At 39.3% G+C, this 5,846-nt stretch overlaps 1 long non-coding RNA gene across 1 annotated transcript; it reads right to left on the bottom strand.

Moving 5' to 3' along the window:
* Positions 1 to 439: 439 nt before the first annotated feature.
* On the bottom strand, positions 440 to 2,709 carry LOC143746381 (uncharacterized). The gene is made up of 2 exons (XR_013206524.1): positions 2,622 to 2,709; positions 440 to 615 (listed from the first exon to the last, which is right to left on the bottom strand). It is a non-coding gene; the product is annotated as an uncharacterized LOC143746381 (long non-coding RNA).
* Positions 2,710 to 5,846: the final 3,137 nt, after the last annotated feature.

The raw sequence follows: 5,846 nt of genomic DNA, 5'->3' as shown, positions 1-5,846 counted from the left end.
ATTTGGCGCAGATCCGCTAAACGGACCTGGGCCGGGCTCATTCTTTCCAACGGCCCAATACCGGAACAGGTTGAAATTACGGATCAGAGACAGATCTGGGCCAGTACTGGCCCAGTACAGTTATTAATGCCCTCCCAGACAGCAAAATGTATTTGGGCAAGATTTGGGCCAGGTCTTCATTAGCATTTGGCGCAGATCCGCTAAACGGACCTGGGCCGGGCTCATTCTTTCCAACGGCCCAATACCGGAACAGGTTGAAATTACGGATCAGAGACAGATCTGGGCCAGTACTGGCCCAGTACAGTTATTAATGCCATGACATATGGTGCAGATCCATGACTCAAATTTTAGTACAGGTACAAGGCAACGAAATCTGGGGCTTATCTGGCCCTATTCATATTTAGGCTATCAGACAATTAAGGCACAAACACCCAGACAATTTGTAATTTTCAAACAACTTTTTTTATTTTAAACTCATTTATTGCTCATTAGTTGGGTGTGACCGGGCACGGCGGCCACCCCCACGGTCGCATGCCAGATTAAACCACCTGATAGTATACTGGTTTATCTCGGTGTCGGTGGTTTTGTCAGACATGCGATTCTTCCTCACTGCTCCTGTAAGACGTACAAAAAGCACACAAAGCAAAGAAACAAAGAGTAAATATTAGATTTAATATTAAAAGATTCTTTATTACATGACATTATAGTAAAATGCTTATACAAATAAGTATTAATAAATGTGACTAAAGTGGTGTGGAGTGAGTAGTATTAAGGTAAAAGAGTATAAAAACTCAAGAGCACGTAGATGTGAATTTGAAAACTTGTACAATATATATTCATACTTGTACGTGAACATTTACACTCACAGCTCCAATGTGAAAACCTGTCAAATTAAAATCTGAAGTTGAATGTTAAAATTTGCACTCGCAGACAAAAGTCACAAACCTGTATTATGAATTTTAAGCTGCAGAAAAGCCGTCACAAATGTGTAAGTTTTATAACTGTTGGTCCATTAAGCCTCATTAAGCGTTTTCTATGGGAGGGAGATGCTTAACGTACAATTAAATGCACTGCTTTTAACCGCGCCCCTTTCTCTCTCGCCGCCACTGAGTTGTAAGTGAACAAGTTAGTTTTGCAACTTGCGCGAAAAGAGTAGCAAAATTCAAGGCGCGAAGTATGAAATTGCAGTGACAGATTTGAGAAGTTGCGTGTGCCTAATTGAGGTTGTACTGCGATTAAATGCAAATATATATTACTAGGGATGGCCCGATACCATTTTTTTTCAAACCGATACGAGTATTTACATTTGTGTACTTGCCGATATCGAGTACCGATACCGATATTTCTACCGCAAAAGTGACTATAGGCTCCCAGAAAAGAAGACAGAAGACTATTTTAGAACACAGGTTAGAAGACTGTTTTTATTTTCTTCTCTGCTTGTTTTAACAAGTCTAAAAATAAATAATAATGAGTAAAATAATAAATATATTAACACACAAACCACTGTTAATTTAACATAAAAGCAAGCAGTTACTGCGTGCATGGTCTGAAATGACTGAATGCGCCCAAAGTGCGCTCCCTTAATAGTCTAATTCCTAAAAAGCTGACAGTTCATCGCGATCTCACACATCTGTTATTATCAATGAAGCTGACTGCACAATGAATCTTTCATAATATCCACACTTTGTTTGTTATAATTAGAGGATTTGCCAGCATACAGAATTCAGCACTGAACAAAAAAGTTTTGAGCAGTGAGGGGAGTCTATCTTAAATGCTTCTGATTAGCCATTGCGTTCAAGAAATCAACACACATGTCTGTGATTGGCTACATCGCTCAACGCTGCAAACATGTTATGAATAGAAACTCTGGCCTGTAAATCGTTTCTATTTTGTTTTAGTTGTTCTTCTTGCTTTTCTGCAACAGATGAATGAAAATCTATTAGTTTTAATATGTTGTATTCATAGATATGTCTAGTTTGCGGGAGTCCCGCGAATCGTTTTATTCTCCCGGAACCCGCACACACAGAGTGAGTGCATTACCGCCCGCGCCCGCGCTCGGCCATCAGGTCTAGTGCCGCGCCGCACTCTTTTGCGTTGGGAGTGCACGTCCCTATGCCTCAGTTCACCTCGACAAAGCACTCGCGGCGGCCAGTTTCGTTTCGCAAAATGTACGTGGTATCGGGGCGTGGTATCGGCGAATTTTTATGAGTACGAGTACGAGTATATGAGGACAGTATCGACCCGATCCCCGATGCCAGTATCGGTATCGGGCCATCCCTATATATTACAAGTTTGTGTCTGTCATTGTATTTCTGTGAATGGCATTTTACACATTTGTGACTGCTTGTCTGCAGCTTCAAATTCAGAATACAGGTTTGTGACTTTTGTCTGCGAGTGCAAATTTCAACATTCAACTTCAGATTTTAAATTTACAGGTTTTCACATTGGAGCTGTGAGTGTAAATGTTTACGTAGAATTATGAATATTTATTGTAAAAGTTCTCAAATTCACATCTATGTGCTCTAGAGTATTGATACTATTTTACCTTCATAGAGTAGTGAGTGAATGAATGAGAGAGTGGTGATTAAGTAAAGTGAAAGGCATCTATATATAATACTTACGAGCCATAATGGCCTTGGTTGGTTATGATGTTTTTGGTATCTCTTCCACCAACGGAGGCCAGCATTCCCACCTGTGGAAACACAGGGCTCTCAAGTCTCACGCATTGGGCGTGAGACACACGCATTTCAACCCGTTCACACGCTCACACGCCGCACCTTGTATTTCTCACGCTGAGGAGTAAGGGAACTTGTCCCGCTATACAATTAATGGACGAGACGCAGGCAAACGGAGGGAAGTTCTCTGCCGAGTTCATAGCATCTGTCTCGAGCTATACAGAGTTAAATGCTAGCTACCAGCCAATCAGAAATTAGAATTAGTTGTTTCCGGGTAAATTATGTGTTCCCGCTGCAAGCACTGACTAGACAACACGCGCACACACGGAGTGGAAGTTGAAAGAGCACGATCTGATGAATGAGGTTTGCTGACATCTTCATTTATTTTATTTTTTTTAGCATTTTGATTTTACGATTCCTGGACGATATCTCTTGCCTGTGATCAAAGACAGTGAGAGCTGATGTTGAGGAGTATAGCCAAATTCGTGCTAAATTATTTTTGATGCATTCAAAACTCTCCAACTGCTTTTAAAGGGGTCATCGGATGCAAAATACACATTATATGGTATTTGCAAATAAATGTGTCTTTGCCGTGTTTGGACACAATCACCATGCAATGAAAAAAATCCATTCACTTTTTTTTAATCCTCAAAAAGCCAAAACGTTGTTGCTCATTATCATTTAAAGAGACATGCACCGAAACGGGTCACTGTGAACAGAGCTGTTTTTGAAGAGGTAAAAAGGGTGTTGTTTTACACAACCATTGAGAAATTTTAACCAAAGTATGTTACAAACTTTACATGAAGACCCAAAAGAATCATACCAACTTGTGGAAAATGGGCATCCGATGACCCCTGTAAAGGTGACCGGTTTGGGTCTTGACATACATGCTCAGGGCAAGTTGTTATGACACAACGTTATGTACACTGAGCACTGATGTTCAGTTGGCTTGTTTGGGGTCAAATTTATTTTTATTTTTCAATAAATTTGTATTTTTTAAATATAACTATTTATTTTATTTGGATGAATTTGTCTTTTTATCAGATTTAACAATTGTTATAATTTCCATTTGTTCTGGTCAATTATGAACAATATGCAAAATTGAACTGCTAGCAAAAATTGAAGCGAATTTGGTCGGGTCGAGGGACCGCTGCTGCAAATATTTGGGTGGCTGCTGCAAATATTTGGGTGGCTCCTCCCCTAAATCTCACTCTAAACTTTTGATAAAACTTGAGAGCCCTGGAAACAAGAGACTAAATTAGTGAGAAGTAAAAGATTGATAAATGATAGAGATGTATGGGCAATACAGTAGACAGTATATTCAGATTTACAGTATAACAAAAGTAAATCCCTCTGTAATTATTTCTCCATCTAATATGTGAACACAATGAAAAAATAATTTTGAACCTAATGAGAGAAAACATGTTAAAGGGTTAGTTCGCCCATTTAAGACATGAAGTTGTATGCAATCCTTACCAGCACTATAGTGCATACACACTGACCCACTTTGTTGTCACCTCCCTGGTCAGAGTTCTGGCCGCTGGAAGTTTTTCAATAAAGTACTCCCGGTTATTTTCCGGGGCCACAAAACTGTGCGTTTTTACGTGAAAAAATGATTTGTGTTTCAAAGCTTGATTAATTTACCACACAAAAAACACGCCGGTCAAAATTCATACCTCAGTTTTAATCGGCACTATTTTCTATCAATTTCTATCAATCCGCGCTGCTGTCAACGTCAACAGTGTGCACGTTCCGATCAGCTGTTCCATAGTGTTTACACAATCGATTGACAACGACATAAAAAGTATTAAATTAACATTGGTGCGAACTTGTAAATTCCCAGGCTGTGACCACAAGGATGTGTCGGGATCAAAGTTCAGATTCCATCGTTTTCCTGTTTCGAATATAACTATGAGACAGCTTTGGCTGGTTGCCATCGGCTACTCTGCGGGAGCTAAAATATCCAGAATAAAGGATTTTCGTGTGTGTAGTGCTCACTTCAGCGAAGACGATTACATCCCCAACCAAGGAGGAAAAGGAAAATTAAAGAGTTTTGCTGTACCAGTACCACGGGTAAGCTCTATTTACTAACTTTATGATCCCATGTCTAAACTGTACGGTAAACAAGCTCAAGCTGATGTTTAGATTCCATTATAAAACACGTGAAAAGATGTCTAATATAAAAACAGTATATAGGGATATTGCTACAATTTGCTGAGAAAACTATTTGATTGAACACACACACAATTGAGGTTTTGTGTTGCAATCAATAACATTTGATTTGATCTTGTATACTCTGGTTCATAAAGGTATCCCTTTGTCGTTGTGCTAAAATTACTTTCATCATCTGATCCGTCTGACATTGTGCTAAAATTGGTTTCATCATCAGAAGTTTCGCAGTCAGACATGTTGTCAGCGAGTCGCGCTATCAACAGCTGATCGGAACGTGCGCACTGTTGACGTTGACAGCAGCGCGGATTGATAGAAATGGATAGAAAATAGTGCCGATAAAAACTGAGGTATGAATTTTGACTGGCGTGTTTTTTGTGTGGTAAATTAATCAAGCTTTGAAACGCAAATCATTTTTCACGTAAAAACAAACAGTTTTGTGGCCCGGGAAAATAACCGGGAGAACTTTATTGAAAAACTTCCAGCGGCCAGAACTCTGACCAGGGAGGTGACAACAGAGTGGGTCAGTGTGTATGCACTATAGTGCTGGTAAGGATTGCATACAACTTCATGTCTTAAATGGGCGAACTAACCCTTTAACACATAAAACCCAGATCTCAGATCTTCACCAGATTTATGTTTCTTTAGATTTGAAAATACAAATCCCTCAAAGAAAAAAAAAAAAAAAATTAACAAAATCAAACAAAAGTATGACAGATTTATAAATGTGTATTTATTTCCTCTCAGTACTCTTTTGTTTTGTTTTTTTCCCTCTTGAATGAACAAATAATTCAATACACAAAGCAACAACCCAACAAAACAATCGTCAATGTAATACTCAAAATTTACCCAGCTGGGAGTTTCAGTAAACAGTTGGCGCGCTACTTGGAGCTGTTTGATGCAAAACCAGTGTACTCACGAATCAGGGAAAAACAAGAATTCCAATTGCTGGAAACACAGATTCTCTCACATGAGATCCTCGTGCTAGGTCTCCTCCGTCTA

This window comes from Siphateles boraxobius, unplaced genomic scaffold (assembly GCF_051911475.1).
Source record: "Siphateles boraxobius isolate OS27281-9 unplaced genomic scaffold, OSU_SipBor_1 22, whole genome shotgun sequence".
Taxonomy (NCBI): domain Eukaryota; kingdom Metazoa; phylum Chordata; class Actinopteri; order Cypriniformes; family Leuciscidae; genus Siphateles; species Siphateles boraxobius.
Note: the sequence above shows the minus strand (reverse complement) of the source record. Positions and strands in the feature narration are given on the sequence as shown.